The 27,547-nt window shown below is 47.1% G+C and overlaps 1 protein-coding gene across 1 annotated transcript in view; it reads right to left on the reverse strand.

The window, feature by feature from the left end:
• nphp4 (nephronophthisis 4) overlaps positions 1-27,547 on the reverse strand; it is a 309,249-nt gene that overhangs the window by 191,474 nt on the left and 90,228 nt on the right. The window lies entirely within an intron of this gene.

The following is a 27,547-nucleotide window of genomic DNA, read 5'->3' on the forward strand; positions in this document are numbered from 1 at the left end:
ATGAATTTGGCATTTTCCTGAGTTGTGCCTTATAGGTACACTGTGCCTGAATGGAACAGACTGTCTTTTCGAGAGATAAGTTCTCTTATCGGTAGTGTAAAAAGAAATGTGGCATGTGAGATGCCTGGTAGCCATTTCACATTCATGGCTCCAGTATTAACTGCTCTGTGGTGCACATAGAGAGGGTATTCGGTTAGCTTGCACTTCCAAGTAAATATCCACAAACTACTGCCGCAGGTTACAACCTACCCAACTAAATAAATACTGAACAAACAGTGAGGTTAGTCAGTGCTTGACACCAAGACCTTGGTTGTTATGGTTCTGCTCAAAAAGACAGTTTCCCTGTTTGTTGATGCGGCATGGCTAAGAAAAACCATGTGTAAATAAACATCAACACCTATTAAGTCATCCAAATGAAAGAATTGCAGCATGTCCTGTACAGATGTCTTGTTATACCAACATGGACACTGAATTACAGCATGTAACCAGCATCACTCACACAGCTCTGCGTCTCCTTCTCCTTTATTTCCTCTGCACCCTGATGAGCTGATGAGAGAAATCAAGTACTCCTGCTCTACTTCACCTGCTTTTCAGCAGCTTATGGCCTTTGAGGAAAAGTTGACAAACTGAGACCTTGTGAAGAGCGTTTCCACCAACAATGACGAGGTGGCCTACAGGGACGGGATTCAGTACCTAACATCATGGTGCACCACCAACAAGCTTGTCCTCAATGTGCAGAAGATGAAGGAGCTGATTTTGGACTTCAGGAGGTCTAGAAGCTGCAGCCACTCCCCCATACACATCAATGGGGTGGAAGTGGAGCATGTCTCCAGCTTTAAATTCCTTGGAGTCCACATCAGCGAGGACCTCTCCTGGACATCAAACAACCAGGCCCTTGTGAAAAAGGCCCAACATCTGCATTTCCTGAGTAGCGCCCGTCTATCCCCAAAAATTCTCAACTTCTACCACTGCACCATACAGAGCATCCTGACCAGCTGCATCTCAGCGTGGTACAGCAGCTGCACCTCAGTAGACCAGAAAGCTCTGCAGCGGGTCGTCAAGGCGGCCCAGCATATCACCGGTACCCAGCTCCCAGCCATAAAAGACATTTATCATAAACGCTGCCTTCAGAGGGGTCTGAGCATCAGCAGAGATCCCACCCACCCCAACCATGGACTGTTCTCCCCCCTGCGCTCTGGGAGGCACTACAGGAGCCTCGGAGCCCACACTACCAGGCTCAAAAACAGCTTCTTTCCCCAAGCTGTTACCCACCTGAACCTGGCTATCCACTGGATGTCTGTAAATATGTTTATGCTCGCGCTTTTTTTAAAAAAAAATTTTTTTACTTTATCTTTTAGTCTTCATCTCTATATATCTTATACTGTGTTTGCCAATTGTCCAATTCTGTCTTGCAGTGTTTGTCAACTTACAAACAGAGATAACGAAAAACAACTCTCAGACCACAAACCCCAAAACCCATAACCTCATTGTTAACAGTCTTGTATATAAAACCATAACAGTGTGATTTAGCTGTGTTCATCTTATGGATGTGCAGTACATAACTAATATTGGTCTCCGATCACGTATCTGTGGACTACTTCCTTTTCATCAAAACTGTGCCTTCAAATCACTTTACTAATGCAAATGTGGATAACTTAAAAAGTTAGGGAACCTTTTTTTTCTTTTTTACAATTCTTGAGCCGATAACATGTTGGACGACCCTTGGATGGTAAAAGCAATAGAGACAAATTCATCAAAATATGAGACACATCACAGGACCACTTAAAAGAGGAAGACCTCTGCTGTCTCTTTCCTCCAGTGTGAAATTCACATTAGGATCATCCATCCCCCTCTGAGTTGCCTGGTACGGGGGGAATCAGGCCCCCATACCAGGCCAGCTCTGTGGTGGGAGCGAATCTGGACTCTCTGGCGTCGTGTCAGACAAGAGAATGCTGACCAAACTGTTGACTATCATGAACAATGCGTCACACCCCCTGCACAACACACTGGTCACACAGCAGCACCTTCAGCAACAGACTAATCCTCCCCAAGGTGCTCCACAGAGCGCCATAGGAGATAATTCCTGCTGGCTGCTGTAAAGCTGTGTAACTCCTCTTCTTTCTGCTACAACTCCGACCTCAGCGTTCTAGATGGACGCTGAAGAAACAGCATTTACTGCCATTTCTATATTTTTCATATTCAAATACTGCATACTGTCACTCATAATGTAAGGGAACCCCATATATGCTCTACAGTACAGCTATATATAAGATTTATTTATCACTTAAGTATGTGCAATATAAAACAACTGAAGAACTGTACCCTGGGCAACAACTCGACATGTGAACATGCTGCTGCATATTTTTCTCAATATATATCCACTATATTTTCATTTTCTATTTTACTACCAATGTTCTTGGTCCACTCTGCTTTTAAATACAAATATACATCTCTTTGTTTTATCAGCACCAAGTACATCAGTTTAATTTAGTTCTTTACATTTTGTTATTCCCTATAGTTTGCTTATATTCTTGCTATTGTGTGCACATTTGATATTGTGTGCTTTTGGATCATGCGAGCTGTAATGACGCTTTAATTTTCCATGGGATGGGCATCCGGATGGCGTGGCAGTCCATTCCGTTGCCTACCAACACGGGGACCGCCGATTCGAATCCCCGTGTTACCTCCGACTTGGTCGGGCGTCCCTACAGACAATTGGCTGTGTCTGCGGGTGGGAAGCCGGATCTGGGTATGGGTCCCGGTCGCTGCACTAGCTCCTCCTCTGGTTGGTCAGGGCACTTGTTCAGGGGGAGGGGAGGGGGAACTGGGGGGAATAGTGTGATACTCCCATGTGTTATGTCCCCCTGGCAAAACTCTTCACAGTCAGGTGAAAAGATGCGGCTGGCGACTCCATATGTATTGGAGGAGGCATGTGGTAGTCTGCAGCCCTCCCTGGATCAGCAGAGGGGATGGAGCAGTGACCGGGACGGCTCAGAGAGCGAGGTGATTGGCCAGGTACAATTGGAGAGAAAACGGGGGGGGGAGATTTCCACGGGATCAGTAAAGTATCTATCTATGACAGCAAGACCCATGTAGTGCAGACCACCCACGTTGAGTTCAGTGCATTAGACCAAGGAAATATTAGGCAAACAGAAACATGGTGGCTTTAGCTACTAAACTCTGAGTAAACTTATGCAAAGCTGGGACGAGATGTTTTACTACAAAACTGACACCTCCTGTCTAACCCACACCTCCATCACTGTCCTCTACATCTACACCTCTTTATATCCTTTATACATGGACACCACCATCACCATCCTCTTCACCTACACCCCTTTATATCCTTTATACATGGACACCATCATCATGGTCCCCTACATCTACTACCATTACTGTCGGCTGCTCCTGTTAGGGGGCACCACAGCGAATCATCCTTTCCATTTCTTCCTGTCCTCTGCATCTTCCTCTGTCACACCAGCCACCTGCATGTCCTCCCTCACCCACATCCATAAACCTCCTCTTTGGCCTTCCTCTTTTCCTCTTCCCTGGCAGCTCCATATTCAGCATCCTTCTCCCAATATACCCAGCATCTCCCCTCCACACATGTCCAAACCATCTCAATCTTACCTCTCTTGCTTTGTCTCCAAACCGTCCAACCTGAGCTGTTCCTCTAACATAATTGATCCTAATCCTGTCCTTCATCACTCCCAATGAAAATCTCAGCATCTTCAACTCTGCCACCTCCAGCTCCACCTCCTGTCTTTTTGTCAGTGCCACTGTCTCTAAACCATATAACCACAGTCCTCTACATCTACACATCTTTATATCTTTTATACATGGGCACCACCATCACTGTCCTCTCCACCATCACTGGATAATTCCATCCATTATCTGAACTGCTTATCCTGCTCTCAGGGTCGCTGGAATGCTGGAGCCTATTCCAGCAGTCATTGGACGGCAGGTGGGGAGACACCCTGGACAGGCTGCCAGGCATCACAGGGCCGGTCATTATCAATTATAATATAAAATGTGAAAAAAGAGCTAATTGGGAATAAGTGTCAACAACTGAATAAAAAGGTACCTTTGGAGGATTCATTGCCATAGCAGTTTTTTCACAGGTAGCTAATGCTGCAGATTTAGTGCTGCGTGCCAAGTGTGCAGTGATTGACTGTAAACTCTTTCACCCCGAGTACCGGGTTGTGCTGGTGCTCTTTCATTATGTTTTATTCCAGCATCTCCTCGCCCTCCTTTTCCTCTGCCTCCATTCTCTTCTTTCACATTCTTCCCTCCCACTCTCCCAATTTTCCCCCACCTTCTTTCTTTTTCTCTCATTCTTTTCTGCTGTCATTCTCTTTCTCTCCCACTGTCCCTCTCACTGCTTAAACCCGTCTCCATATCCACCCACACCTTCTCAATCCAATTCGCATATCAACCGAGCTTTGGGTTTTATATGCAGCGGCACAGCCCGCCTGCGTGCCACACAGCCCACATACACCACTGGCTCTGGCGGTGGTTCGATTCATTTTACATCCACTGCATCCATCCTCCAGCCTCTCTTTCTGCCACTGTAATAGCTGCTGTTCATCCTCTTCTTGTCATCTTCATCACAGCTGTCAATCATTTTTTCACTTCAGCAACACCCGTGCGTACTTTGCATCGTTCACTCGACAGTCACCGGGTTGCTCTGTTCAACCTCACTCCTCTCTCTCTTTCCGTCTATCACTCCATATCCTAATGGTTACTGTGGCTTCTTTGCTGCTCTCTTCAAACAGTAAATATATTTCCAGCGAACTCTCTGCTCTCAAGGGGCTTCGGATGGCGGTTTGTCCTTCGTGAGAAAACAGCCATGTTTAACATGTGAAAACTTACTGCCTTAAGACGGGGTTGTCTTTAGAGGGTTCGACTGCCACAGGGATCCCACGAGAGAGAAAAGGGACTTGAAAACCGAGACACAGAAGAGGCGAGCTGATGCGGCAAGTTTTTACAATACAGAGCCAATAAGAAGCGCTGACAGAGCCACTGTAGTTTGATTTACAAACGGCTAGTGTTTTTATTTTACTAGAGGAAGACCTGATGGTTAACAGTGTAACTGTTCGGCCATCATTTCTCGTACGGGGAAGCAGCCCATCACCGGCTCTGCAGTGTTACGTAACTGCCTTGTAGCTGCATCGCGTAGGCTACGGCTCCATTCAATTATGTTCGGCAACCGAGTGCCAAGATTAAGCTGTGCCTTCTCAAAGAAATATTCATCACACATTTTGTGTGAACGGTGTGTACTGCGCGTACATCATGACAAGCCTAACAATTAATTACAAAAAAGAAGGGGGGAAAAAAAGCCATTCAACATACAACCAATCCTTGGCTAGTCACTCAAATCACAACATTTGTGTATTGTGGGGCAACAGTATACACCACACAATCACCGGCAATCCATCATCACACTGTTGTTAGCACAAACTGTTAAACAAAGTCAAGTCTTGTGGCTTTTTTGACGACTCAGTGACTGAAAAAATGGCAGCAAATGTCATAATTGTGACAAGATGTGTGCGAATAATTGCTTTCAGCAGTTTCCAGATTATAATTATAATTGTGTCTCTTTGCTCCAGAATCTTTTCTCCATTTGAGAACCAGTGCTAGGGAATGTGACAGAGGGATGCCATTGTCTTCTACAGGACAGGCATGTAATGAAGTGTCTGAGGAAGAAAGAAAGAAGCGACGAGACAGAGAAAGAGAGAGATGCTTGTCAAAGATCACAGGTCAAAAATAGAATATGATTTTCCTATGACTGCATCTCTTGAATCCCCCAGATTGTCTCTTTTTTATAATTTTTCATTTTTACTCACTCCCATCAGTTTTTCTCCCTCCCCACCTTTCTTGCTCACTTCCTTTCCCCTCTCGCCTCTGTCTGCTGGCGTCACAGATTCCTTCTTCCCTTGCCTGAAATATGCATATTTTAGAGCTAAGAAGCTTAAAGGGAACAATAACTCGGCCCTCAAGTTAAATAATACTTCGTTTTCAGCGTCACCCAAGAGAACTTGTGTTGAGTGATGAGCGCACAGGGGCATATGGGAGTGCAAAATAGCCCCAAGACCTACAGCTCCTGTCCCTCACTGCCACTCCAGCAAACAAAATCCTTCATGTGTGTGCGCACACACGCACGCACACACAAAATCATCATCAGCGGTCATTCGAAGCAAATACAATTGTCCTCTCAGCTGGGTTGTCTACTTGTGGGTCTTCAGATAGCTGTAGAGACCGATCTGCGATCCCCATACTTTGGTGCAGTATGGACAGGGGAAAGAGGTGGTGGTTGAATCTTGTACTCTCTCTCTCCTTGCAGTGCTGTCGCTTTTTCTCTGCGGCACAGTGGAGTTGCATTTCATGATGTGCAGCTCCTCCCTGCACAGATTTCTTCCAGGAGCACCCATCAGTGCAATGTGTTCCCAGTTGCTCAACATGATGTTGAATTTCTTCAGACTGGTCTTGATATTGTCCTTGAAATGTTTCTTTTGCCTGCTGGGAGCTCGCTGACTTTCTTTCAGCTGGGAGTACAGGATCTTTTTGGGGAGACGTGTGTTGGACATGCGGATTACATGGCCTATATATCCGAGTTTGTGCTACATTGTTGTGGTGGTGATTCTAGTCATGTTGGCTTCTTCCAGAACGCTGATGTTAGTGCAACTGTCCTTCCAGCTGATCCTCAGGATCTTTCGTAAGGACCTTTAGTGGTATTGTTCCAGGGCTCTCAGGTGTCTGCTGTAGATAGTCCATGACTCCGCTCCATACAGCAGAAGGGGGAGAAAAACCGCTCTGTAGACCAGGAGTTTTTTTTTTGGGGAGGGGGCTTTAGGTCTCAGTCTTCAAAGACACTTGTACCCGAGTCTGGTGTAAGCACCACTGGCACCACTCAGGCAATGGTTGACCTCAGAGTCGATGTCAGCTTTTGAGGAGAGAAGGCTGCTGAGGTAGGGGAAGTGATCAGTGTTTTCAAGAATTTTGTTGTCCACTTTAGAGTTAAAGGGAATGTTTACAAGATGGTTGTGAGACCAGCTATGTTATATGGTTTGGAGACACTGGCACTGATGAAAAGACAGGAGGCGGAGCTGGAGGTGGCAGAGTTGAAGATGCTAAGATTTTCACTGGGAGTAACGAAGAAGGATAGGATTAGGAACGATTATATTAGAGGGACCGCTCAGGTTGGACGGTTTGGAGACAAAGCAAGAGAGGCAAGATTGAGATGGCTTGGACATGTGTGGAGGAGAGATGCTGAGTATATTGGGAGAAGGATGCTGAATATGGAGCTGCCAGGGAAAAGGAGAAGAGGAAGGCCAAAGAGGAGGTTTATGGATGTGGTGAGGGAAGACATGCAGGTGGCTGGTGTGACAGAGGAAGACGCAGAAGACAGGAAGAAATGGAAACGGATGATCCGCTGTGGCGACCCCTAACGGGAGCAGCCGAAAGTAGTAGTAGTAGTAGTAGTAGTGTTGTCCACTTTTATGGTGGGCTGGTTGTGTGGAGGTTGATATAGAACCTGGGTCTTCTTGATGTTTAATGCTAGACCTGGGGAGCTCTGTATACCTTGGCAAAGGCATTCAGAATCTTCTGTGGAGTGTGCTGCAATGGCGTTGTCATCTGCATACTGAAGCTCCATGATGGTGACGTTGCAGACTTAACTCTTGGCCTTGAACCTATTAAGGTTGAAGAGCCTGCCGTCAGTTCTTTATAGGATTGGGATCCCCGTGGCAGCTCTTCGCCAATAAAGATGGCAAATAGGGTGGGTGTGGTGATGCAACCTTGTTTGACCCCTGTTTCCACAGCAAAGGGCTCTGACTCAGAGCTGCTGTTGCTGAGCGCTGTGACTGACATGCCGTCATATAGAAGCCTCAATACTCTGATGTATTTGTCAGGGAAGCCATATCTTGATAGTATGTTCCACAGAGCCTGGCGGTCTACTGAGTCAAAGGCCTTTGTCAGGTCTATGAAAGCCATGTACAAACGCTGCCTTTGTTCATGGCATTTTTCCTGCAGTTGGCGTGCTGTAAATATGTCTGCTGTACCTCTGAATGGGCGGAAGCCACACTGAAATTCTGGGAATACTTCCTCAGCCAGTGGTAGCAGTTAGTTTGTGAGGATGCGAGCGAGCACTTTGCCTGTTGTTGACAGGAGTGAGATGCCCCTGTAGTTTACACATTCCGCCTTGACCCCTTTCTTGAATATGGCCACCATTAGAGCATCCCTGAGCTCTGAGGGAAGTTCTGCTTTTTCCCCAGACCTTGACAAGGAGGGCATGGATGTGTTACAGGCGCTCTGGTCCACCTTCCTTTAAGAGCTCAGCTGGGATCCCATCTGGACTGCCAGCCTTGTTGTTCTTAAGGCTCCCGATGGTATCTTGAACCTCTGTCATGGTGGGAGGTTCCCCAATGTCTTCTCTGATGGGACTCTGGGAAATGTGGCTGGCAATGTCTAATTCAGCTGTGCTGTTACAGTTGAGGAGTTCCTGGAATTGCTCCTTCCATCGAGTGTTAATGGACTCGTTGTCCTTCAACAGCTCCTGTCCATCTGTTGAGTGCAGGGGATTTAAGCTGTGGTTGCTTGGACAATAGATGGCCTTAGTAGCACTGAGAAAGCCTCTGGTGTCATCCGAGTCTGCCAGTCGCTGGATTTCCAGAGCCTTTTCCGTCCATGAATTCTTAAGCTCCCTCACACGTCTCTGGATATCCATCTTAGCCCTGGAGTGAGCCACTCTTTTTGCCTTGCAGGCCACATCATTTTGCCATACATGGAAGGCCCTCCTTTTCTTGGAGATGAGCTGTTCCATCTCTGTGTCCTTCTCATCAAACCAGTCTTGGTGTTTTATGGACCTGTACTCACCCAAGGGTGGTTTTGCAGGTGTCGAGGATGGTAGATCTGAGAAGGCTCCAGTGACTCTCAATGTCATCAGGATATTCTTGTTGGAGGGTTTCCCCAAGAGAGGCCTGAAGTTGGTTGGGAGTTTCATTCAGGCTTTCAAGGTTCAGTCTTGGCCTGATTTGCTTCTTTTGAACCCTCCTCTTCCTCTTGAGTTTGATGGACATTGTGGAGCAGACAAGGCGATGATCTGTCCAGCAGTCATCGGCATAGATGATGGCCATCATGATGTTCACGTCACGGCAGTCCCTGGTTCATACAATGACATGGTCAAGGAGATGCCACTGTTTGGAGCGGGGGCATCTCAAAGATGCCTTAAATTTGTTTTTCTGGTGAACCGGAGTGTTAGTGATGGTGAGGTTGTACTGAGCATATTTGTTAAGAAGCAGAACTTCATCGGAGTTGATATTCCCGATGCCTTCCTTTGCTATAGTGCCCTCCCTGAGGTGTTGATCCCGGCCGACCCCGTGTGTGTGTGTGTGTGCGTGCGTGCGCATGAAGGAGCACTTCGCACGTGCGCGCACGAACACACACAATTTCTTCCACTAGTGCACTCTGAGCCTCTCCAAGAGGGGATATCTTACACGTCACACCTGCATTTGGCAAGGTGTTAGTCCTACGGTAAGAGTGACGTCCCAGTCATTAAACATGGCCAAATGGTGTTTGTCTCATTTACGGAAAGGGAAGGGACTAATTTACGGGTATTTGCAGACAGTTATATTAAAGCTTTGTTAACAGTGTAAAGAAAAGCGGTGCATTGCAGGAGGAGACTTGTTTTCTTGCCTCCCAATTAAGAGAGCAGCCCAGCGTGGGAGCTATAAAGGGAGACTAAATGTTCTGCTCAACCAGGCAATTCCTGGTATAAAACAACGGAAAAGTAGATGCACTGGAAAGAAAACATATTCAAGCTAGCACACCCCTGCTATCTGTATGGGTTACTGAAATGGCTGTGTCTGCATCACACCATGAGCAAGCACAAGCAGACTTTTCGAGATATGGCCTCGAGCCCTCAACAAGAATGTTTCTTACACCGCAAAACCCATATTTCCAATATGTCTGCAATCTCTAAGATTAAAAAAAAATTCTTTTTAAAATCAGAGTGCTGAATAAAGCATTCTCCTACAAGTCTGAGATAAATATTGTAATGGGACATTTATCTTTTTGAAGAGAAAACACAGCAGAAAATACAAAACAATTCCTTTCGCTGAGTATGGTAGAGTGTAACGTTTGTTGGGAAGGATTATGTTTGATTCCACTACATGTGAACAGGGCTTCTTAAGACGCAGCTTGGTAGCGTCACAGAGGAACGCTCAGTAGCTGGTTTACTGTGTAGGTTTTGGCTTTCTTTTCCCTTGCAAGTTACACTTACTGTAAAAGGAGAAAAGTGGGAATTGGAATATGGAGGTGGCAGATTATTCTTCAGCCTATTCATGCCTCAGAGTGGTGTCAGCATTGTCATTTAATGTACAACCCTTTTAATTCAATTTACCAGCCTCTCTATTGAGGGAATAGACTGAGGGTGGCAGGTGATGAAATATTGGTGAGCAAAATTGATTTTACCTGCAACATTTTCAGCAAAAACAGGGAAATGCTGAAAAAAGATGAGGTTATTTAGAGCAAATTTAAGAAATAATGGCAGCTTGGGGAGAAAAGGATCTGAAGCAGCCTCATTATACAGTTTTGGTTTGAAGAAACCAAGGCTGGATTTTTTTTTTGCGGGGGGGGGGCGTAAATTGGTTTCTGAAGATTCTTTGTGTTCAAAGAGGGCAGGAAATGAAGGGAGTGCGAGTTCTCTTCTAACAGCTGAAGTGAGAAGGTTTCTGGCAACAAAAAAAAAACATGAGATGGGTCTCACCCCTTTAATCAGCAAGGGGGAGGCGGATATTACACAATGGTAATAAGGGGAATGATGATACGACACTCCTTTATCCAGTCTATTCTACCTTTTTTCTTACAGACGAAGAGTGAATGATGAAGTGAAAGTTAAACCCACACAGTAAATATGGTGCTAAAATACATTCCATAGCCTACGGCTGGGACGGAGTTGAGTAAAACTGGTATCAGTCATGTTACGGGGATAAGGGTTCAACTGAACTGTGTTATCAACAAAATAACTGAATTTTTCATGAGACCCAAAGGCTAATTATCTTTTCATACTTGACAGTTTTATGGGAAGTTTTGGTTGTTGTTCCTGAATTGCTGTGCTTGTATTTACAGACTCTAGCATTTACATGCCTGAAAGGAAATGCATTTAAATGTTTGAATCAGGGGAGAGTGTGCGTCCAAAAAAAAATGTTTTTATGTGTTCGTGCATGTTTCCAGTCCACAAAACCTGGGACGTTTACATAACAGCATGCTCTGATGATGAATTTCCAATCATGTATGTGTCCCAAATTTTTTGCTTGTATGCATCCACACAGAGGGACGTCTCTAGGTTTCTGCAGCTGCCCACTCACTGTGTGTTAGCAGCCTCATATTGAGGATGAGTCATCCACGGCAGGAAACAGTGGCACCATCATTAGCATTGCTGCTCTTACTCGCTCACTCCTCCACCCCTTAACAGATTTTAACTGGCATTGCTCTTCCACTGATAAATCGCTGTTGCCCCCCTGGTGAAATCCTCCCACGATTCACAACCAAAACTATTAAGTCAAATATAGACTTGATACAGCCAGCTTTTAAATGTTCCTCTTTGCTTTTTGCACTACTTTTTTTTTGGGACCACTTTAATCCAAAGCACTCCAAGGCATTTTTGAATCCATTTATGTTTTGGTATATGTGGGAATGGAACCCATAATGCCCACAAGGTAATGGGAGCCTGCTGAGTGAAGCCGGAAGATACAACAAAACACAAAACAACAAACTTCATAACAACATGATATTCTGTGCCTAGAAGGCAAAGCAGCTTTTTAAGAATTCTTTTTTTCAAAACTGTTGTTAGTGTGAGGAAGTGTTTCTTTATCTATATAAAGCAGCTAAAACAAAACATATGTTGCAGGACATACAAGATAGGAGGTGAATTTTAGGAAACATGGGAATGCGTACACACTGGACTGCTGGTAAACAGTAGTCCTATCAAGATGTCTATTCTGGTTTTATTCCCCCCCCCCTTTTTTTTCCCCCAGTTGTACTTAGCCAATGACCCCACTCTTCCGAGCCATCCCGGTCACTGCTCCACCCCCTCTGCCGACCCGGGGAGGGCTGCAGACTACCACATGCCTCCTCCGATACATGTGGAGTCGCCAGCCCCTTCTTTTCACCCGACTGTGAGGAGTTTCACCAGGGGGACGTAGCGCATGGGAGTATCACACTACGTCCCACCAGTTCACCCTCCCCCACCCAGACCGACCAGAGGAGGCGCTAGTGAAGCGATCAGGACACATACCCAAATTCAGCTTCCCATCCGCAGACACGGCCAATTGTGTCTGTAGGGACGCCCGACCAAGCCAGCGGTAACATGGGGACTTGAGCCAGCGATCCCTGTGTTGGTAGGCAATGGAGTAGACCACTATGCTACCCGGACGGACGGACGGACGGACGGACGGACGGACGGACGGACGGACGGACGGACGTCCCCCACCCTCCCCCAAGATGTCCATTCTTTTTAGGCGGCTGTCACGACTGTGGGAGCCACTACCTGGGGACACCAATAGATGTCATCCTTCACTCATTCTTCATGCCTACTCACGAATCACTATTACCATCACCTGAAACACCTTATTTCATTTCATTAGTTAATTTGGCACACCTGTTTTCCCTATTATTTCAAACGGTAGAGGCTAGTTCCCATCGATGCAGCGAACGGTTAACTGAGCATGCGCAAGTACTCGTTGCCTCCGTAGTTTGAGTAGGTTAAGGATAGGGCGGGGTTAGGGTTAAAGTTAGCTAATCAGACGCAGAGTAGGGGTGGGTCTTCCTAGAATCCTAGCGCCCGGATGCTACAGGGGCGTTCGGAAGCGTGGTAGAGGCATTTCGCGCATGCTCAGTTGATCGATCTCTACTCCATTTCCGTTCTCTGCATCGATGGGAACTAGCCTCTACCTATTTCAAACCCTCACTTCAGTCACTTCCTTACTCAGTTTTGACAGCTTTTTTACCATGATTATAGGTTGTTTGCCGTTTACCGTCATTAACCACGAAGAGTTTTTACTGAGTACCAAAAGTTGTTGTTCATGGGGGGGGGGTGCAAGAAACTGACCGAAAACGCCGGGGGAAAAAGGCTTGCGAACCGTCGTCGTCTGCGGTGGAGAGGTGCGGAGTCGGATAACGCGCGTGTGCAGTGACCACTTCGTCAAAAAAAAAATCACTCTTCACAACATAAGGATCATGTCCAACATGTCTTACTTTCTGTTTATACCCTTCTCTCGTAATATCGTCTAAACTAGCACAGTTCGGGCTAAACTAGCTCCATCTCGTCCATTCTGCTTTTCACTTCCTGCCCTCATCTGAATCTCGCGCGTCATCGGAATCACGTGACTGCAAACAAGCGTTGCGCTTATACTGCCCTCCTCCCCCTCTGTTTGTGCCTTTTTCAAACTTTATATTCTAGTAGTCATTTTGTAAACCACCGTTTGTTTGGTCCTGATTTTGTTTCTCAAGTCAAGACTGAAAATTGTGTCTGCCGTTTTCTGCGCTTGGGTCCAACCCCAAACTGAGACCCTAACAGAAAACTGAGCCAGTAATGGACTCGGGCGTCACGCCGCAAGCAAGAATTGAGGACCCAAACGCAGACAGCGGAGACGGACTGGGCTAGAACAACGTTTTAATTAAACAAACAAACTTACAGACAGCAATGAAGGCTCGAGACACGACGTGACGCATCCGGCTACCAAAAGTCAATATGACGATCCGACAGAGTCGGGGCAACCCTGGGGAATATAACTTCTGGGGAGCCAATCAGGTAAATGAGGCGCAGGTGAGCAGGAACAAGCACGCCAATCAGGGAACGGGGAACAGGTGCGTACAGCAGGGGCAGCCAGCTCTGGGGGCAGCGACAAAAATGGCCAGCCAAATAAGGGAATGGGGATCACGAGAGCAACGCAGGTGCAGGAATAGACATGGCAAGCCAATCATGTAATGAGGTACAGGTGAGCACAACAGGATCAGAAACACAAATGGCAAGCCAATCAGGGAATGGGAAACAGGTGAGCCTTGATGACCCACACCACAACAACCATGACATCAGAGAAAAGATGGCAGATCCTGTCGACCCTCTCCAGCCACGACCAGGACCTGCAGGCCATCAGGGATTCGCTGTGGGAGATGTCAATTGTTTTCCAGCGGCTGGCGATGCCTCGGCAACAGACAGCCCAAGCCGCAGATAAGACCCATGCTCCAAAGGACACCGAGCCCCGCATCTATCCTCCGGAACGCTATGACGGTCAACTGAGGAGTGTGGAGAGTTCCTGCACCTCATCTTCGGGCTTCGGCCCCTCTCCCTTCCCTCAGAAGAGGCCAGAGTCGCCTACCTAATTACGCATCTAACGGACCAGATGTTCATATGGGCTACCTCAGAATGAAACCGACAGACGCCGGTCTGTGACAGTGCGGAAACCTTTATGCGGGAGCTCCGCAAGGTGTTCGACATGTCGAGAACCGGGTCAGATTATGAGGCGGGGAAACACCTATCCTACCACCGGCAGGGTGACCACACGGTGGCAGAATATGCTATCCGATTACGTACTCTGGCAAGAGTAACCCGAAGGCAGGAGACTCTTCTGCACGCCCACTTTGTCCAAGGCCTCTCAAGAGTCCATGAAGGACGAGCTCACCATCAGACACCTCCCAGACAATCTGGATGCCCTCTTAGACATATCCATAAGGGTGGACAACCATATTGGGGAAACGAGCGTGGGAGCAGACGGTTTCGGTCACCGCCCAGTCTATCCAGACACCCGTGTAGTCAAAATAGCCGTGAAGAAGGGCGTAGTGCCCAGAGGCTAATCCCCCCCACTCCCGAGGGGAGGAGCCAATGCAATTGGGACAATCATGCCTAGCCTGAGCAGAGAGGGCGAGCCGGAAGTGCAAGGGGTGCTGCCGCTACTATGGGGAACCCAGTCACCATCTCTGTCTGTCCGAAGCTGTCGTCATGCACGGTCTCACTGGTGATTGGGAGGACTCTAGCGAGCCAGAGCGCACCTCCCAACCTGGCTGAACACAAGACATTAAGCCCCACAGCCATTTGGTGGTCACACAACCTCCACCATGCCAGATGCGGGGGAATTGGCAACCCTGTGTATATCAGCCGAAGTGTCTGGGTCTAAACTACTAAATAAACAGACCAATTTTTCCAAACAGTATTCTTTATTGTTGAATAGCAGCCTTTACAAGTAACCCTTCATTAAAGACATGAACTCTCTTTCTCCGGAACACGCATAATCCTCTTCTTTCTGACCACCTACGCAATATTAATCGTCTTCGGCCGTCACTTACATCTAAAAGCACAGCCATGCTCACTCACACCCTGATTACATCCCATATTGACTACTGTAATTCTATCCTCTTTGGTCTTCCCTTCAAGTGTCTTCATAAACTTCAATTGGTCTAGAATTTAGCTGCCCATATCATTACCAGAACTCCTTCCATAGATCATATCACTCCAGTTCTTCAGCAACTTCACTGGCTCCCTGTTAAATACCGTAATGCCTTCAAGATCCTGCGCCTCACCTTTAAGGCCCTTAATAACCTAGCTCCTTTATATCTTTCTGAACTCCTTCATATCCACACGCCCTCCCGCACTCTCAGATCCTCTTCTGCTCTCCAACTCACTACACCACTGGCCCGCCTGACAACCATGGGGACTAGAGCCTTCAGTCATTCTGCCCCCCGCCTATGGAACTCTCCCATAAGAAATTCGCAACACTGACTTTCTTTCAACCTTCAAGTCCCATCTCAAAACGTACCTTTTCAAACTGGCATATTCAGTCTGATCCATGCTTCACTGAGTTTTGTGCAGATGATGCTTTATACTTATCTGTTGTATTAACTTTTTATTGTGTACCCTGCTTTGTTTTGATTTTATGCTGTCTGACACAGTGCTGCTTGTTTTTCACTGTGTTCTGTAAGGTGTCCTTGAGTGCTCTGAAAGGCACCAACAAATAAAATTTATTATTATTATTGTTATCATTATTTTAAAAAATAGCGTTTTGGCAGTGTGAACAAAAGCTACAGTCACCACTTAAGAGAAAAAACTCTAAAACGCATGCATTGACAAAAACCATGATCACAACTTGATGAAAAAGCTGCTTGCATGCATTAATGTGTTTGAGAGAGACAGAGAGGGGAAGCGAAGGTGGACTAGTAATGCCTAGCCTAGTGCAGTTATTTGCTGCTTATCACTTTTCAACCCGCTTGCCCAAATCCGTGATATTTTCTAGTAAGCTTACCCGAACTCACACGACCCGCGGGTTGTGGTTTGACCCATGCATCACTAGTCCCCGGCTTCTCCAGTGGGCCCCATGCCTTGGAAATCACAAGCCACCCCCAGGCAACCAGCACTGTGGAGTTTCTGAGGCGGAGAATTCTGGTAGCCTATGGTAGAGACAACACATGGTCCTTTGTCGCTGCTTGCGCAGACTGCGCCTGGAGGAAACCACCCGTCAATCTCTGGCTGACTTACTTCACTCTCTACCCATTCCCAAACTTCCTTGGCCCCACAACGCCCTTGATTTCATGTCAGGCCTCCCGCCATAAGATAGTTTCCCCCCCATTTCGGGGGTTGTGGACTGCTTTTCCAAAGCCAACCATTTCATTCCCCTTCTCAAACTTCCCTTGCATCAAACAAGTCTGCAATTAAACACTCACTGCACTGTTATACTGAAAGAATAGTAGACATCAAATAAAAGCAAAAAGTCAACCCATGGTGTTGGGGTAGCATAGCGGTCTATTCCATTGCCTACCAACACGGGGATCGCCGGTTCAAATCCCCGTGTTGCCTCCGGCTTGGTCGGGCATCCCTACGGGGACAAGTGGCTGCGTCTGCGGGTGGGATGTGGGTATGTGTCCTGGTTGGTGCACTAGTGCCTCCTCTGGTCGGTCAGGGTGCCTGTTCAGTGGAGTGGAGTGGGGTGGGGTGGGGTGGGGTGGGGCGGGGCGGGAACTGGGGATAATAGTGTGATCCTCCCACGCACTACATCCTGGTGAAACTCCTCACTGTCAGGTGAAAAGAAGCGGCTGGCGACTCCACATGTATCAGAGGAAGCATGTGGTAGTCTGCAGCCCTCCCCGAATCGGCAGAGGAAGGATCAGGAAGGACAGCTCGGAAGAGTGGGGTAATTGGCCGGGTACAATTGGGAAGAAAAGGGAGGGCAAGTCCCAAAAAAAAAAAAAGTCAAGCCACTGCAACCATTTATTAGTCTGAACAAATTGCTGCCTTTATCAGATCAAGCAAGCTGAAATCAATTGAATGGATGAGTTTAGGAAAAGGGAGCATCATTCAACTTCCAAAAGAATTATATATGGATTTGGGGCGCAAGACATAGCTTGATGTTTTGGTTCCCCAGTGGTATTACTCTTGATGAAACAAAAGGGATTCAAAGATTAAAATCAAACATTGTTCTCCTTAACCTGGAAAAAAAGGCAGACATACAGCAGTAGGCCTAATAATCAGTAATCACTAAACAAATCTAAAGTCCAACCGAAATTAAAATACATATTCTTTGTAACATCAATATAGTTCTACTTTGCATGTAACCTGTCTGGTTTTCTTTTGGGGGGGGAATCATGTGCCAAAAGGAAGAAATCTGCATTTTAAAGTTTTTGATCATGAGGGCGCCACATATCTCAGCTTCAACTGGTAGGAGAAGATTTGGTTTTCCATCTACATAGATGGATACACCCAATCACCACATTTTATTTCGAGGACAGTCCCCTCCCCCCAAGCGCAGCCCCTCAGGTTCAATAGCCTACGTTTCAAGTAGCGACGAGTCCCTGCAGGGACTAAAGACAAATGGAGGTTTTAGGGAAGCATGTTGTCAGCAAATAACCATATTTTATTTTGAGGACAGTTTTTTTTTCCCTAAGCGCAGCCCCTCAGGTTCAATAGCCTACGCTACAAGTAGTGACGGGTCCCTGCAGGGACTAAAGGCAAATGGAGGTTTTAGGGAAGCGTGTTGTCAGAGTTACGGTGCAGATTTACAGCTTCCACGTTGCTCCACCGTTCTTTATCAGCTTGGCTGAGAAACCAAGTGGCTTCCATTCTCAGCTGGTTTTGAAGCCTGGAGCCACAGAAACAATCAACAACACCTAATGTCGACCCTCATGCATGTATAAGTCTGGAATAGAGAGCATGTAGTGATTTACATTGTTGTTTAGCAAGGCTGTCATTAATGGGTTTTGTGAGTATTTAGCCACAGTGTGTAGCCAACACTAACTAGTTCAAGGCAGCCGCATTCATCATCTGAGTAGCAAGTGAAATTGCAAATGGGCTTTTTAAATGCATTACTGATTAATATCGCCATAAAAACTGGTCCTGATTAAAGTTGAAAAGGTTTTGGTTTCCGTTTTCTGAGCGGCATACAAACTTGCCAGCAAATCTCACAAACTGGGGCACCCGGGTAGCAAATCACGGAGGTAACACGGTTCAAATCACCGTGTTACCTCCGGCTCGGTGGGGCGTCCCTACAAACGCAATTGGCCCTGTCTGCAGGTGGGGAGCTGGATGTGGGTATGTGTCCTGGTCGCTGCAATAGCGCCTCCTCTGGTCGGTCGGAGCACCTGTTCGGGTGGAGGAGGGGGAACTGGGGGGAATAGCGTGATCCTCCAACACGCTACGTCCCCCTGGCGAAACTCCTCACTGTCAGGTGAAAAGAAGCGGCTGGCGACTCCACATGTATCTAAGGAGGAGTCTGCAGCCCTCCCCGGATCAGCAGAGGGGGTGGAGCAGCGACCGGGGCGACTCGGAAAAGTGGGATAATCGGCTGGATACAATTGGGGAGAAAAGGGGGGGGGTCAAAAAATGCGATACTGGCGGCCTGTTCAGGGTGTCTCCCCTCCTGCCGCCCAATGACTGCTGGGATAGACTCCAGCATCCCCGCAACCCTGAGAGCAGGATGAGCGGTTTGGCTAGTGGATGGATGGACAAGTGTTGGGACATTAAGAAGTGTGCTATCTATTGCCTTATGACGTCCTCCGTAGCTGTGTGACCGGGGAAGTTGCCGGAGCGTCTCTCAGCAGCGCCGGCTTTCAGCCGTCACTTCACATTCTCGGGTCGAGCTACGATATTTAGCGAAATGTAATGGACACTCTAAATATGTTTGAGGAAAAATACTGCTGAAGTGCTTGCGCAATATTTTGTCTTTCAAATTCCTCTCGGAGATTGCTCGGTTGTAGCTCGTGCAGGTTCTCCTATAATACTGGAGGGAGGAAACCTAAAGGGGGAGAAATTTCAAAACTCTGCAAGCAAGGGCAATTTGCAAACTCATCTGTTCTCGCTGAGCCGCTGAGCATCTTCTACGTATCGTGTGAGTTATGGGCTCTATAGGTGTCGGTGCAATACTTCATTCTTTTCTTTTTAATCATTTGATCATCGATCATTGCGGGGAGCCCAACTCCATGAATACGTTATGTGGGCCAGCTGCATCAAAATGTGCTCCTTTTGCACCGTGTCGGCTGAAGACCCAATTATGATGAGGAACAGGCAGCCAGCCAGCACGTGCAAGAGGTGTAGCCAAACTCCGCATCCTCAGAGACCGCTGCGAGAGACTTATTCAATTCCAGAATTGTTCGGCGTCTTTTGTCTTTTAATCTAGCGCTGCGTCCACAGGGGCAGTCCTACTTTGAGTGAATTTTCCTCTTTTAGGCAAATGAAAACTTGCTCAGGCTTTGCTTTGGCAGCCTCTCTCCATCCATTAAACCAGCCTCGGGCGTGCTGTTCTGCCTGCAGGGTGGCGCTGCTGCTTCCCTGATCCTCGCCTCCTGCTACTCGTCTTTCCTCGCCGACTCTTGATCGTGCACCAAGACATCAGATGAATTCTGACAACAACAAAAAAAGGAATTCTTTTTATCAACGGTGAGTAGTTCTCTTTTTCTTTTAGCTGTTGGTAAAAAGCAGCAAAGGGTCACTGCAGAAGACCGCCTTTGCGGCGCCGCTCGAACGACGTAGGTGAAAGCAGCAGACACATTCACGCCAACGGCGCCCGGGGGACGAACAGCATTTTGGTTTGCGGACGGGAGGTCAAGGTTGAACCGAAGCACTCGAACACAACACCCCAAATAGGCCTCGTGCTCATTAAAGTACACTGCGACACCACAGAAAAGCGCTACAGTGATTCACATGCAAAGCACATCAACTAGGACAGTGGCTGAGTAATAGATATGCGAGACGGGAATTAAAAAGTACCCCACATTCTCTCATGGTACGAGGGCTTAATTTAGAAACACACGTTGGTTTAAGGAAGACGTGTCAGACTTGCAGCCTGGAAGAAGAGGGTTCATCCCGGGCTACAGTTAGCATTTATCCTCCCGAGCTCCGTGTGCCCCATTATACGTCTTTGAATAAAATTTTCAGTCAGGGCGTCCGGGTGGCGTGGCGGTCTATTCCGTTGCCTACCAACACAGGGATGGACGGTTCGAATCCCCATGTTACCTCCGGCTCGGTCGGGCGTCCCTACAGACACAATTGGCCATGTCTGTGGGTGGGAAGCCGGATGTGGGTATGTTTTCTAGTCGGTGGGGGTGTCTCTTCGGGGGGGAGGGGGAACTGGGGGCAACAACGTGACCCTCCCATGCGGTCCGTCCCGCTGGCGAAACTGTCAGGTGAAAAGAAGCGGCTGGCAACTCCACACTCCACAAGAGTGGGGTAATTGGGGGGGGGGGTAAAAGAAAACAAACCTTCACTCTGCCACGCCACTCTGGGGCACTTATGTGTGTACACACACAAACCCACCTCGGCATTGCTCAAGTGGCAGATGAGGTGTCGGCACCACCTCAGAAACCCGGATGACAATCCAGCTGGAGTCACACGTTTTACAAGTCACACACGTTCACTCGTTCCCACGCAGACTCGTTCACACACACAGGTCCTACCCGCGCTCTCGTTCACACACAGGCGTGCACACTTGCACACACGTACGGACACGCTTTAATTAAAGGCTGCGATCGAGCTGATATCTGCCTGTTTCCTCACAGACGTGACAATGTTGTCATTCCGCTGGGGACACACAACAGAACTTACAGTCGATCTGCAACTTAACTAATCCGCACCACTTGGACTCGATGGGAAGACTTTGAAAAGCACATATAACTAATGTGGGAACAAAGCCCACGTGTGAACTCCAAAATGAGAAAAGTGACTAATTTCCGAATGTCATCTGACTCACAATGACGAGACAAATTTGTGGCCTGCTTTTAAAAGTGTCCCCCCCCCCCCCACTCATTTTGAAGAGTCGAACGAATCCGGTACTAGTCCCTCATACAGAAACTGGGATAGAATAAAGGATTTGGATCAGAAAACATCCATCCATCCATCATCCAAACCGCTTATCCTGCTCTCAGGGTCGCGGGGATGCTGGAGCCTATCCCAGCAGTCATTGGGCGGCATGCAGGGAGACACCCTGGACAGGCCGCCAGACCATCACACAGGGCCGACACACACACATACACACACACACACACACACACGCACACACACACACACCTAGAGACAATATAGTATGGTCGATCCACCTGACCTACATGTCTTTGGACTGTGAGAGGAAACCCACGCATACACAGGGAGAACATGCAAACTCCACACAAAGGGCGACCCGGGACAACCCCCAAGGTTGGACTACGCCGGGGCTCAAACCCAGGAATTTCTTGCTGTGAGTCAAGAAACCACTGCGCCACTGTGCCCCCATCAGAAAACATGTTATATCCAATTCCTCCATCAACATTATTAAAAACCAATGTGCTCGGGCGTCCGGGTAGCGTAGCGGTCTATTCCGCTGCCTACCAACACAGGGATCGCCGGTTTGAATCCCCGTGTTACCTCCGGCTTGGTCGGGCGTCCCTACAGACACAATTGGCCGCGTCTGCAGGTGGGAAGCCGGATGCGGGTATGTGTCCCGGTCGCGGCAATAGCGCCTCCTCTGGTCGGTCAGGGCGCCTGTTCAGGGGGGAGGGGAAAGTGGGGGAAATAGCGTGATCCTCCCACGCGCTACGTCCCCCTGGTGAAACTCCCCACTGTCAGGTGAAAAGAAGCGGCGAGCGACTCCACATGAATCGGAGGAGGCGTGTGGTAGTCTGCAGCCCTCCCCGGATCGGCAGAGCAGCGACCGAGACGGCTCGGAAGAGTAAGGTAATTGGCCAAGTACAATTGAGGAGAAAAAGGGGGAGGGGGGGGGTCAAACAAAAAAAACTCCAGTGTGTTCTTGCATGTGCAGCAGCATGTCTTTGCTTATGTATTTGAAAGGGTTTGTCATGTTGCAGTGCATCAAAGTTGCAAGCACCACTAGACTACCCAAGTACCACTTGGGTTAATCCCCCCCCCTTGTTTTTGTTGTTGTTGCTCTTTCTAATTTGCTGCATAAATTAATAAAGGTGATTTAAAATGATTACCTTATTTGAAAAAAGCCCATCGCCATTAGTTAGAGGTAGAAACAACTGCATTTATAACGCAGGAGGTGGGGGAGCTCAGCAAGTCGGAAAACGAGGACAGCCACTAGAGTCCCAGGTAAGTGTCTAATCACTGCTGACATGATGCAAGCCCGCCTCTCAGATCACATTCTGCTTAGCACGCTTTTAGTGACAACCGTCATCAATGGAAAATCCAATCCCGTTATGATTCATATTGACAACCGCAGTGTGGTACCGGGACCGCAGCCGGATAACGGAGCGACACCTGTGTTGGCACCTGCTGCGCAGTCCATTCATGTTGTTATTCCATCGATCACAAGGCCGACACAGCGACGCTTTGATTCTGCTGGCGTGTCCCCGCTGGTCAATGTGACAGACTCAAAGCGCTCTAACATGCGATCACACCCGGCAGGTGTCTGAGTTAAAAGAGCTAGGCCTATACAACGCTTCGACATCTAATTGTTAATGAATAGAATGCTCTGGAAGAGCACCGGCAGTTCACACCCCCGATAGTGTAAGTGGTGGCAGCAAAGCTTTGGCCTTATTACAAACAATACTTCCGTTTTACATAACAGGCCTTGCCCTGGGCCACAACTCGTGAATGGCTACAAATTAGACTTTTTTACCCAGATCACACACCATCTTCTCGCACACCACCTTCTCCCACACCATCTTCTCGCACACCATCTTCTCGCACACCACCTTCTCCCACACCATCTTCTCGCACACCATCTTCTCAGGCTGCCCTCACTAACCGGTTTTGCTGAATAATGACACCTAAAAAAAATCTATAATCAATTCTTTGGAAAATTTTGGGGGTATTCCAAATAGGGTCACCAGGCATCCTGCTTGGCGTACTGTCCAGCATCCCCCCCCTTTTCTCCCCAGTTGTACTTGGCCAATTACCCCACTCCGCTGCTCCACCCCCTCTGCCGATCCGGGGAGGGCTGAAGACTACCACATGCCTCCTCCGACACATGTGGAGTCGCCAGCCCCTTCTTTTCACCTGACAGTGAGGAGTTTCGCCAAGGGGACGTAGCACCTGGATCATACTATTCCCCCCAGTTTCCCTCCCCCCCAAACAGGTGCCCCAGTCGACCAGAGGAGGCGCTAGTGCAGTGACCAGGACACATACCCACATCCGGCTTCCCACCCGCAGACACGGCCAATTGTGTCTGTAGGGATTCTCGACCAAGCCGGAGGCAGCACGGGGACTCGATGCGGCGATCCCCATGTTGGTAGGCAACGGAATACACCGCCACGCCACCTGGACGCCAACTGCACAGCATTTTGACCCTTTATCCCTCAACCCACATACTAAAGTACATGTTTCTCTATTCGAACATCTAACAGTATTTGGTTACTATCAGTAATAACCACAAGCATTCACCGCTCCGGGTTCTCCACTCTCTCATATCACAGAGTTCAACAGCCGCAAATGTCCCTCTATCTTATTCAATTTTATATCAAATTATCAACACACTACAGTCAGGTCAGGACTCAGGAAGGACAAGCTTGAGCTCTCCTGTTAATTCCAAAAGTTTTTGCAAACTGCATTCATTAATTTTTCATTGCATGCTTGGATATAAATGAGGATGTGTATCAATAAAGACCACTCATTATTTATTGTTGGTCATGTCTCCAGCAATCTGTTTTCTAATCTGTTATTCAAACACATTATAGATTGCCATGTGCAGATTGTGGGCAGGAGTGTAACTGCAGGTGGGATACAATTCAATATAAACAACTTTATTAATCCCACTAGGGGCAATTTGTTTGGAGCAGCTTGTTGTACACAAAAACCATCATCGGCGGTCACTCAGGGTCGAGTATGACCGTCCTCCTTCTGGGTCCTTCTGGGTCTTCAGGTGGGTGTAGAGGCCAATCCTGGAGCCGCATAATGGGAGGACGCCTGCACGTGACAGCTTTTACATGGAGAGGCTGATGTGCCTGCTGCCACCACATGGTCCTTGGCAGGGGGTGGCCAGAATCCAATGGCATGGAGAACCAAGACAATTGGGGACCACCCTCTGTTGCAGCCTTCATCCGCCTTCACTGCCGTTGTGACCTGGAGGTGTCTTCCACCAGTTCTGCCGTTGAGGTCTTTGTTGGATTGCGCTCCGTCTGGAACCTCCCCCTTGACTTTTCCGCCTTGGGTGACCCTACCAGGAGCCAAGCTCCAGATGGCATAGCTCTCAGGATCATTAGTACACGCAAGCTTCTCCGCCACGGCAAGGTGGCGATCCAGGAGAAGACGCAAGTACATAGTAACATGCAAACAAACAAATAACACAAACAATAAATAATAACACTCCAGGGAGCCAAAATCAATTAGATCAATAAGTAATTGATAATATTGACAGGCTAGATAAACTTGGTAAACACAAAAAAATGATCAGATAATAGTAAAAAAAGAAAGAAAAAACCACCACAGAGCATTTAGAAGTCGAATTGCAGAGGGACTGAATGATTTTGAATAATGGCTAGTTTTACAAGCAGGTAAGACGACGACACCCTGATGGCAACGGAGAAAATTCACACGTCCAGAAGAAGCCGCAATACTTGCTGCTTTCTGGAGGATTTGTTGGTTGCAAAAAGAATTCAGGTGTCTTTGTTTCATCCCAGTGATCTGAGAACAATGCTGTTCAGGCTGTTTCTGTCTTACCATGAGGCTGTGGAACCAGCATATAGGGGAAAAAAAACCCATAAGACTCTGATAAAGTGACAGAGGATAACGGGACTGACAGAAAAGGAATTTAGTTTATGGAGAAGGGGAATTCTCTGTTGCCTGCACTTCACAAAAGCCTCAGTATCCACATCAAATTTAAGGTGACCAACGATAATAGCACCCAAATATTAATATGATGTAACCATTTCCACACTTTCATTATGTATGATGGATGCACTCTTTGGCTGCATCTCTGTTACGTCTAAAATCAATAATCAGTTCCTTGGTTTTAGAAACATTTAAGCCCAAGGTGTTATCACACCAAGAAATATCAGAAGAAGAAGAAGAAGAAGAAGAAAGCCATTTTGTCATTGTACAGGTTACAATGAAACGTGTTCTCTGCATTTAACCCATCCTATTGTTTAGGAGCAGTGGGCAGCTGCAGCGCCCGGGGACCAACTCCAGTTATTTTTCCTAATGCCTTGCTCAGGGGCACAGCCAGGAGCATTAACCCTAACATGTACAGTACTGCTTGAAAGTATGTGAACCCCTTGAGCAGTTTAGATTTTTCTGTTGTTTTACCATGATTTTCTTATTCTATCATCACCAGTTTTTATGTATGAAATGTCAGATACAGTGGTGTGAAAAAGTGTTTGCCCCCTTCCTGATTTCTTATTTTTTTGCATGTTTGTCACACTTAAATGTTTCAGATCATCAAACAAATTTAAATATTAAACAAAGATAACACAAGTAAACACAAAATGCAGTTTTTAAATGAAGGTTTTTATTATTAAGGGAAAAGAAAAATCCAAACCTACATGGCCCTGTGTGAAAAACTGATTGCCCCCTAAACCTAATAACTGGTTGGGCCACCCTTAGCAGCAACAACTGCAACAAGCGTTTGCGATAACTGGCAATGAGTCTTTTACAGCGCTGTGGAGGAATTTTGGCCCACTCATCTTTGCAGAATTGTTGTAATTCAGCCACATTGGAGGGTTTTCGAGCATGAACCGCCTTTTTAAGGTCATGCCACAGCATCTCAATCGGATTCAGGTCAGGACTTTGACTAGGCCACTCCAAAGTCTTCATTTTGTTTTTCTTAAGCCATTCAGAGGTGGACTTGCTGGTGTGTTTTGGATCATTGTCCTGCTGCAGAACCCAAGTGCGCTTCAGCTTGAGGTCACGAACAGATGGCCGGACATTCTCCTTCAGGATTTTTTGGTAGACAGCGGAATTCGTGGTTCCATTTACCACAGCAAGTCTTCCAGGTCCTGAAGCAGCAAAACAGCCCCAGACCATCACACTACCACCACCATATTTTACTGTTGGTATGATGTTCCTTTTCTGAAATGCTGTGTTATTTTTACGCCAGATGTAATGGGACACACACCTTCATAAAAGTTCAACTTTTGTCTCGTCAGTCCACAGAGTATTTTCCCAAAAGTCTTGGGGATCATCAAGGTGTTTTCTGGTAAAACTGAGACGAGCCTTTATGTTCTTTTTGCTCAGCAGTGGTTTTCGTCTTGGAATTCTGCCATGCAGGCCATTTTTGCCCAGTCTCTTTCTTATGGTGGAGTCATGAACACTGACCTTAACTAAGGCAAGTGAGGCCTGCAGTTCTTTGGATGTTGTTGTGGGGTCTTTTGTGACCTCTTGGATGAGTCATCACTGCGCTCTTGGGGTAATTTTGGCTGGCCGGCCACTCCTGGGAAGGTTCACCACTGTTCCATGTTTTCGCCATTTGTGGATAATGGCTCTCACTGTGGTTCGCTGGAGTTCCAAAGCTTTAGAAATGGCTTTAAAACCTTTTCCAGACTGATAGATTTCAATTACTTTGTTTCTCATTTGTTCCTGAATTTCTTTGGATCGCAGCATGATGTCTAGCTTTTGAGGATCTTTTGGTCTACTTCACTTTGTCAGGCAGGTCCTATTTAAGTGATTTCTTGATTGAGAAGAGGTGTGACAGTAATCAGGCCTGGGTATGGCTAGAGAAATTGAACTCAGCTTTCCAAAGATGTGATAAACCACACTTAATTTATGTTTTAACAGGGGGGGGGGGGCAATCACTTTTTCACACAGGGCCATGTAGGTTTGGATTTTTCTTTTCCCTTAATAATAAAAACCTTCATTTAAAAACTGCATTTTGTGTTTACTTGTGTTATCTTTGTCTAATATTTAAATTTGTTTGATGATCTGAAACATTTAAGTGTGACAAACATGCAAAAAAATAAGAAATCAGGAAGGGGGCAAACACTTTTTCACACCACTGTATATGTTTATCAGTTGCATGTACATGTTTAGTGGGACTTGTTTAAGTAGCCCAAAAACTACATGAAACATGGAATTAGTGTATGTGCAAAAGTAAGTGAACCCCCAGCTGCATTGGTTAAGTCAAGCAGGTAACAGACTTGGGTGAAA

This window comes from Lampris incognitus, chromosome 2 (assembly GCF_029633865.1).
Source record: "Lampris incognitus isolate fLamInc1 chromosome 2, fLamInc1.hap2, whole genome shotgun sequence".
NCBI classification, from domain to species: domain Eukaryota; kingdom Metazoa; phylum Chordata; class Actinopteri; order Lampriformes; family Lampridae; genus Lampris; species Lampris incognitus.